Source organism: Rhipicephalus sanguineus, chromosome 1 (assembly GCF_013339695.2).
Source record: "Rhipicephalus sanguineus isolate Rsan-2018 chromosome 1, BIME_Rsan_1.4, whole genome shotgun sequence".
Taxonomy (NCBI): Eukaryota; Metazoa; Arthropoda; class Arachnida; order Ixodida; family Ixodidae; genus Rhipicephalus; species Rhipicephalus sanguineus.
In genome coordinates this window covers 164,269,471-164,279,452 of record NC_051176.1, presented here as the reverse complement: position 1 = coordinate 164,279,452, position 9,982 = coordinate 164,269,471, and positions in this window count along the sequence as shown.

The window sequence follows — 9,982 nt, the reverse complement described above, 5'->3', positions numbered from 1 at the left end:
CGTGAGCACATTGCAGAACAAGGAGGTTTAGCGGTATAATCTGTCGAGATCAGGCGCGAATTATACACACCGCGGACGCGTGCGCCCGGAACTGAACAAGGTATAGTGTGCGCGAATACCCGCAGCGAGAATGACACCGCCGGCGGGCTCAGGTTTGAATAACCGTCTCCCGCTCAGTGGCGTCCTTTGGTACACGCCTATTTGTTTAACGCGCTTGTTATTTCTATATTATACCTATACGAGTGCGCGACGAAGGAGAACGATGGGTGGACGAGTACAACGAGTGAATTTAATTTAATAAACGGGCGCTCGACATTGACACTTGCGAATGTCAATGCGGCTGTTTATTCCTGTCAATACATATCGTTAAGATTCTTTAATGAAATGCCCGGAGAGGTTAGCCTGGTTTGTCGCCTGGCTTGCTACTCCAGGTGTCGGGTGATTATGGTATATACAATGATCACATATACACCATATACACACAAATAGTACATACAGTCACAAACACACATATATACATAAGAAGAGTCCTTCACAGGCTTTGGTATCGTTAAGGATCTATGAGAAACAAACGGGAGAGGTATGCCGCATTTTTGTATTTCCACGATTGTCTATACGTCGCTGCATTGACCACACACTCTTCCATTCTCATGCATCAGCTTTACTATGCATGGTCGCGAGTACATCTTGCTGTTCCTGAACATGTTGCGCGCTGGCTGCGTACGAGCGAATTTCCTGCCGCTGCTACCTTAATTGCCCCGTCAAATTCTTGAAAAAATTGTCCAGTGCTCACCAATTAAGTGGTGATACTGTGGGAAAAAGGCCACGGGATAACCTATATCTATCCCAAAAATAAACTTCAGCGATAAAGAAAGGTAAAAAAAGGGGGGAGGGGAAGGAATTAGGAAGAAAGTTAGCAGAGGAGTATAGAATCGCTTAACTCTAGAGAGGCATGTGGTATAGTCAGATTAGGTGCTCGCGGTTCTTAAATGCGTATGTCAGCTAACGAGAAAGCTGTGTGTGTGTGTGTGTCCTTTTGTCACGTAAGACGAATCACCATAAAAATAAATGTATCAAACAAAAAAATCACAGTTTCGCCGCAAGGGCGAAGTAATGAATGCGATAGCAACAAATTGCAATGTTATGCGAAGTAAGGCTATTGCAGCTAACTCTTTTGGATCCGATCTCGCGTAACTCTACAAAACGCCAGTTAAAGCGAATACGGCCGCTCCAAGGAGCTAAACGGCTTCGTGCTGTCTGTCGTCTCAACACAAAGTAAGCGTTGTGAGCACACCACGGATACGAGCCGTCTATTGATCTCTGTCGAGATAGCGCTCGAGACCGCGGCCTTGGGGTCAAAGTTCGCAATTGCTGCTAGAACGACGCTGCCCCCCGCCGCGGCACCCCTTCATGCTCCTTCGCCCGACGAAAGACTGGCGGGGCGTTTCCTCTCGCCATCGACGCCAGGCCTCGCACGCGGGTTGATGCTATCGCATGTGCCCTTCGTGCGACGGAGACGGCCGGCTCTTTTCTTCACTGCTTCAGCCGCGCTCGTCCCCAGCGCTCGCGCGCTTTTACTAGCACTTGGAATACAATGCGTGGGGTGATGATATTGATTTGGATTTTATACGGAGCATGACGGCGGCGGCAAAACCCAGCCGATAGTGTCCATATATATCGCAATAATAACGTTTTTTATCGATGCTGATTTGGAACATAGGGCACGCTGAAAAGGCGAGTGTTTTAGCGATTAGGCTTCCTACACACCTACACTTGCAGAATGGGGAGGCGTTGTAGCTTCGATAAAAAAAAATAACAGTGTGTAAGGGGTGGCACTTCTCCGGATCTTTAAATAAAGTTCTTCGTACCGTAGTGAGTAAACAAACGTACAAGCAGAACATTTCCTATGAAGGCTTTGTTGAAGTTCCATCAGGGTGGAATAAAAGCCCTCCAACATGTAAAGCCTGTAAAGCCGACATCGAGCATTGTACATATCAGGAAAACTCCGACTTTGCCAAGCATTTCGTGCCGAACACGCGTTTCGATGACAGCAGGATGGGCCTTTTCATTGGGCTGTTCCAGATACCGACGAAAGCTAGAAACAAGAATTAACATATGAAATTCGGAAGACATACGCCATAGCAAAAGAGTTACATCATGATATCGTTTTCCAGTGGATCCCAAGTCACTGTGAAATCACCGGAAATGTCACAGCTGATTGTTTAGCACATGCAGCGCATCAAGATGGCGATTTATCCCTATTACCTCTTGCGGCGAGTGATGCACGATGTTTCTTGAACAAACTCTGTGGTCGATTGTCCAAAGAGACTTGGTTCGCGAATGGAGCTCAAAACTCAACTATATACAATCGATCCTGGAATGGAATTTCAAATTCCAATTAAAATTAGCCGTTCTGTAGAAACAGTAATTCACAGACTTCGTCTAGGCACTGCCTACACTAAGAGCTTCCTATATAGGATAAGAAATAACTGCGCTACATGTACATGTGGAGAGGCAGAAGAAGACATAGAACACCTCCTTTTACACTGCAAAAATTGTGCTGTTCCCCATAAAAAATTCTTACAAACACTAAACAGATTGGACAGACGGCCGCTATCATTAGCAAAAGTATTGGGTCCATGGCCAACTGAAACTCTTCAAAACATTGCTGCACGCGCCCTTTTTTAGAAGAGTCGGGAATATCAAAAAAGATATTGATTCACATTTGATTCAAGATTGATTCAAGACAGCTGTGTTTAAAATGTGTTTAAAGTGTGGGCAATGCCCAGTGACTTTTATGTGATGTGATCGCACTATACAAATGACTGTGGCACTGTGGGTTGAACTCTTCGGCAAAGTGCAAACGATTCTTGTGTGTCTTGTGTCTTGTGTGTGGACATTGTTGTCATCACGTGAACATTATGCATGACGTGTGAACATTCCTTTTCAATGGACATTGCCGTGAGTGAGTGTACTTTTATTTATAAGTTCGTGACGCTAATTAATACGTAAGGGAAGAGGAGTAGCCGGAGCCATGTATAGGCACCAACCTCTCCTTAAACACATTTAATAAAAAAAAATACGCAATGTAGATGCCGCAGAAAACAAAGCACCAGAGAAGGAAGCAACCATATATATTTTCCCATGTATGGTAAACCACGCTTATGCATCACCAACTCCTGAAGATTCTGCGTAGATTTTTACGTACCGAAACCAGTGAGGATGGGATTATGAGGCACGCCGCAGTTTGGGCCTCCGTATTAATTTTTAACCTCGTAAGGTTCACCAAAATATAAATATGCAGTGTTCTTGCATTTCGCCCCTATCGAAATAATGTCACTGCGGCCGGGAACTAACCGGCGTCCTCAAGCTTAGCGGCGCGACACCTTACCTGCTAAGCCACCACAGTGGGTATAAGCATAGTCAGAGCGCACTGGGTCAGACACGCGAACGTCAAGTTACAGCTCCCCGCGCGTTACCAAAACAGTCTCTACATATTGACAGAGCCTCAGAAACGCCAAAACAGAGCGAATAATAAAACACAGAAACATGCGTGCCTGCACAAAGTTGGATAACGTGCACATTCATAATGGATCGCCTTTTTCAAACGGCTGCATAACGTCACTGCACATATCAGAAATGTCATGAAGAGCTTCGACAGTGTCCTGATTTGGCCATGGGCACGACCTGTGACCAAGAGCCTTCTCGACAGATACAGGATATCTGTCCTGCAGCCGACCGGTCCAAGAGGTTGCACAGGGTCTCTTTTTCACGGACACATTGTGAACACTCGATGAACTGGTGTTCCAGAGGTGCATTCGGGACAGTGGGTACACATGTACGGCTTACCGTCTGTGCACTTCCGAGAGGTTACAAGAGCTTCAAGCCTTCAGACGTATCATGTCATGTTCGAAGCGAATCGTAACACAGTCAAGCACTTTTGTAACGAAGCGCATGCTCTGGATCTCCAAACTACACAGGTCGCTGGGTTGTAAATGGGGCGGGACGTCATACGAATCATATGTTGTAGAGATATTTTCGTTGTAGAGACACTGACTATACTCAAGCGTCCATTGAGCCACCAATCCTGTCTTGCAAACGTTCCAATTATTTAAAACGGCGGCAAGACTGATATATGTCTACGATGATACGTAGATGCAGTCGCACCTGCACGTCACGCTTCCGTGTTTGCAGGGCCTCCCATCTCTGGCTGCTACGCGGGTGAGCGGGAAGCGCTAAGGTCGGGACGGCCATCCATTTTCAATTAAAATTAAGCGCGGCCCGTCAGCGCGCTGTGGTTTAATCGTATGATCGATGGGCGCCGCTGTCGAGGACGTCTCTGCCGGTCCATATTTCACGACTGAATGACGGAGGCGCCCCGCTTCTGGCTTTCCCTAACAGCGCGCTGTCTTTCAGGATAGCCCGATTTTCTTTGTTCTTTTATTGCGTATTTTCGTTTTCTTTCTGTTTTGTCGAATTGGAGTTCGTGAAGCGGAACGAACGAAAAGACAAAGTTATAGAGAAGGAAGTGGTGGGCAGTTTGAAGAATGACTGCGCGCGACGGGTGCTTTGCATTTTGTGTTGGTGCGTACGTGCGTGTGAGGAAGTGAGCGTGGCGCGGCGACGGTGCATTATAATATAGGACGCAGCTGAAATTTCCGCGTGTGCCCACTATCGAACGCCCACGCTGCGCCGTGGTCATTGTCGAGTTCAAGCCAGAGCGATATTTCAAACCGGCGGTCATTTTTCATCGACTTGCCGGTGGTCTGGCCCAAGTTAGGTGCCGAAGCCGAGCTTCCGTGCCTCGTTTTATGACGCAGAGGCTAAGCAGTTGAGAGACGGGTAATGGTATATACGAGTTGAAACTCTTGGGCGTATACCTGTAGCTTGCTTTGTGTGCATGGGAAAGAGGAGTAATAATAGATTTGCGCATTTAGAGGATTGGAGTGCTGTGCATGGGACCTGGTGAAAGCGTTTTATTTGTTATCACATGTACGGTGTCTCCGCACCGTGAAGAGGCCATATAAAGAAAAGAGGTGATCGAACTGAATATGCAAGCTTGACAACAGTTGTGTTAAAATTGAGGGCCGAAACACACACTCTCGATATATATATATATATATATATATATATATATATATATATATATATATATATATATATATATATATATATATATATATAGTTCAAAAAAATCAAACACGTAGGAAAAATTGTTCTGTAAAGGACTGACGTTTCGGCTGCGGGACCGGCCTCCGACGAGAAACGTGAGTCCTTTACAGAACAATTTTTCCTACGTGCTTGATTTTTTTGAACTTTTACTTTCGGGTCCTTTGCTGGCACTTCATTGTTTATATATATATATATATATATATATATATATATATATATATAAACATATATATATATATATATATATATATAAAGGAAAGCAGATGATTTTTCAAGGGCTCGTTTATCTTTGTTAGACACAATATTAATGAGAACTAACAGACAATAACGCCAAGGAAAGTACAGGGGGTGTTATCTGTAGTATTTAGAATAGAAAATGTGAAGAAAGTAAAGTGGACGAAAAGATGACTTGCCGCCGGCAGGGACCGAACCTGCGACCTTCGAATAACGCGTCCGATGCTCTACCACTGAGCTACGGCGGCGGTCATCCTCCCGTCCACTTTCTGGGGTATATATGTTGATTTAAACCTAGGAGTGTTAGTCAGCGCCAATCGCAGCCATGGCGGCGAGTGTGGAACACTCTTTTTTGCCTGTTCGCGTCACGTAGCACGTGATCTTTTTTACGAGTTGGCAGCTGACCAATAATCCCTCGCATACTACCTGAAGGCATTAAGTCTGCCAGGACGAGACCCTCGCTATGAATGAAGGAAAGCAGATGATTTTTCAAGGGCTCGTTTATCTTTGTTAGACACAATATTAATGAGAACTAACAGACAATAACGCCAAGGAAAGTACAGGGGGTGTTATCTGTAGTATTTAGAATAGAAAATGTGAAGAAAGTAAAGTGGACGAAAAGATGACTTGCCGCCGGCAGGGACCGAACCTGCGACCTTCGAATAACGCGTCCGATGCTCTACCACTGAGCTACGGCGGCGGTCATCCTCCCGTCCACTTTCTGGGGTATATATGTTGATTTAAACCTAGGAGTGTTAGTCAGCGCCAATCGCAGCCATGGCGGCGAGTGTGGAACACTCTTTTTTGCCTGTTGGCGTCACGTAGCACGTGATCTTTTTTACGAGTTGGCAGCTGACCAATAATCCCTCGCATACTACCTGAAGGCATTAAGTCTGCCAGGACGAGACCCTCGCTATGAATGAAGGAAAGCAGATGATTTTTCAAGGGCTCGTTTATCTTTGTTAGACACAATATTAATGAGAACTAACAGACAATAACGCCAAGGAAAGTACAGGGGGTGTTATCTGTAGTATTTAGAATAGAAAATGTGAAGAAAGTAAAGTGGACGAAAAGATGACTTGCCGCCGGCAGGGACCGAACCTGCGACCTTCGAATAACGCGTCCGATGCTCTACCACTGAGCTACGGCGGCGGTCATCCTCCCGTCCACTTTCTGGGGTATATATGTTGATTTAAACCTAGGAGTGTTAGTCAGCGCCAATCGCAGCCATGGCGGCGAGTGTGGAACACTCTTTTTTGCCTGTTGGCGTCACGTAGCACGTGATCTTTTTTACGAGTTGGCAGCTGACCAATAATCCCTCGCATACTACCTGAAGCATTAAGTCTGCCAGGACGAGACCCTCGCTATGAATGAAGGAAAGCAGATGATTTTTCAAGGGCTCGTTTATCTTTGTTAGACACAATATTAATGAGAACTAACAGACAATAACGCCAAGGAAAGTACAGGGGGTGTTATCTGTAGTATTTAGAATAGAAAATGTGAAGAAAGTATATATATATATATATATATATATATATATGCGTGTGTGTGTGAAGGAAGACGAGGGATGCAAGAAACTGGGGTGAAGTTCAGCGTTGCGGCGGCCATTAGATTGAAATTGAATATCGACGACTTCATTTTAACTCGATCGATACGGTATGAAGTAAACATACAGACATGTAATCAATACACAAGAAATGATGTCGTCATCATGTATGTCGTTACCACTGACCTAAAGTGGTATTTGTAGCAACAATAGTGCACTAAGCCATCTTTGTGTACTCTAGCAAGGTTGCTCTGAGATCTTCTTTTTTTTTTCCGAAGTGGGAGGCTGGAGCCAGCCAACTAAACAACTGGTTTCAATAACAGTTTATTCCTCCTCCTCGTCGTACTATTGATCTTCTTGATCTCTCAGATATTTTTTTTCTCTTTTTTTTCGTACTATTGAAATCAGGATCTGTGTTACGAAACGACAAAGCTTCTTGCAACACTGGAACGTAGTTTCGGATGTGTTTTGAGAAATAAAAGTTTGCGTATGCATTCGTGTGTGCGGATGAGAACGTTCACGCACAATTCTTGCTTTACAGAGGGAGCAAAAACATCATAACGTGCAGTAATATTCAGCACGCGATACGAATATGCCTACCAATGATGTCGGGCTACGGGACAGCATTCGCATGCAGGCAAGTAGAAGTCGCTGTGGAAGGCAAACCCAGCACCTCGAATGGCACGTCATGCTTTCAGCCAGCATCTGCTGTTTTTCATTGAAGTCTGTGTCTGCCTCCGAACGGTGCAACCAAGGGTTTTTTTTAAACCTCCTTAGGTGCAACTACATACAGGGGACTCGGACACCAGAGAACGGTACATTCCGATGACGCTGCTTTGGTGTAGCGGCTCGAAGAGCGTGCCCAGTGCTCCGTCTCCGCTGCCCGAGCTCCCGAAGGAGAGAGAGCGTGGCGTCGCCGGCTGCACGTGAGTGTCCCGACCGTCCCCCCCGACCGGCGCACAAGGGCGCCAAGTACACGCCGTACACGTGTAGCAGGCAGGCGGAGATAGCCGGCGGTGGCGATAAGGGTGACTAAAGCCGAGCCGAATCCATTGGGCTAATGACGTATTCAGGGCCGCACCGGCAGCCGTTTGTCATGGCTTACTGCCCGCGCTCCCTTTGGGACGCCTCGATGGAAGGGGACCCCTCGCCTCGTTCGAAAAATGTGGTTGTTGGGTGGCACGGCAGTGCATGTATTGCTTTTCGCGGAGATCCGGAGAGGATGCAGCGTTTGTGTGGCGAGAATGGCTAAGCCCGTAAAAAGGGAGGCGTAAAAGGACGCCCGCATGCATTGTTGACAGCGGCGGCCCCCGTGCCTGTGGTAGATCTCTCCTGTACCAACACTGCTCAGTGCGTGTTTCGACCGGCTGGGAAGGCGCTGCGCCGCTGCACTGGCAAGCGAACGGCGCACATAGTTGAAAGAATGGGTCGGCTTCCGTCCGTGTCATAGTTGCTTTAAGTCGGAGCCGTGTTAAGTGCACGTGATCTTCAAACAAGGTTTATAAAATGTTGTTTTTAATTTTGGGGCGGTGCACGACACTTGAAATCTATCTATCTATCTATCTATCTATCTATCTATCTATCTATCTATCTATCTATCTATCTATCTATCTATCTATCTATCTATCTATCTATCTATCTATCTATCTATCTACTATCTATCTATCTATTCTGTCTGTCTTGTCTGTCTGTCTGTCTGTCTGTCTGTCTGCCTGCCTGCCTGCCTGCCTGCCTGCCTGTCTGTCTGTATGTATGTATGTATGTATGTATGTATGTATGTATGTATGTATGTATGTATGTATGTATGTATGTGCTACGTACGTGTGTGTGTGCGTGTAATTTTATGAGGGAATAGCCCGCAGTCCAAAGCCCCTATAATGGCTTTTGTGATGCCCATCGCCAGTGGACCAGCTGCATTTGCTCCAGGGTGTGGGGAAAGGTTTCCGTTGGTGGCTACACATTGCGCCGAACTGGCTACTTTACGACCCCATCTGGCGACGAAAATTTCAGGTTGGCTGCATGACTACTACTTTCTGGCTACTTTGAACTTCTATTCTGGCGCATTTACTAGCCATTTTTTTTTCTCATTACGCTCTGCGCGACTGCAAAGACGGAGTGACAAATTCGCGCGCATGTACTCACACACGTGGCACGCTGCTGTTGCCGCCCAGTATCTATGCTGATGCTACGCGTCAGTTTTTAATTCTGATGTGCAGCGCGTGGTCTCGTATGAGCTCGACAAAAACAGACACCCGCCATAAAATGATGCTGCACTGTTTATCTTCAACCAGATTTCGCTACTTGAAGTTTGACTGGTATTGTGGTAACTCTGCTAATCAATTTCAGTCTATGGCTTTAAAGAAAAACTGCTTCAATGTGTAACGTTCCTATAGTGAGTTGTTGGCTAGAATGTTCCAAGATCACTCTGGTAAAATCTTTATTCTAGAAAAGCTATGTGCAGGCGCACTGAAACTATAATAACTTATTTGTTTGTTTGTTTGAAACTTACCTATGGCTTCAAGACCAAGCAAGAGGGAAAAAAATATATGATATGAACAATAAATGATATTTATAGTTCAATAATAAAAACACTGTTCATAATGTAACTTGTGTTCTTTTTGGCTACAAATATGGCGCTAAACTTAAATAACATGGCTACTTTTGGCTACTTTTTGCTTAGGTTCTGGCTCTTTTTCAAATCTGCCCAACGGCAACCCTGGTGCGGGGGAAAGCGGAGTAAGGTAAGAAGAGGGAGCCTTATACTTCACTATACACATTCAGGAAGAATCCGAAGCCCGGGCGGAAGCCTGGAAAGTGTATGAAGTGGATAATAGTGAAAGTGATGATTGCAGGCGGCGGAGAGCCGTAGCCTCTGTCCAAAAGAAGCAAGGGTTGGTGTGAAAGTGTCGCTTTGAGTATAGTAATGTATCGTGATACTACGGTATGTCAGCAGCTTATCAGGGTAGGTCGCCTCATCGTATAACACAGTTCAAGAAAGGTTGCGAACGCAGTTCCGAACAGCGTTTGCTT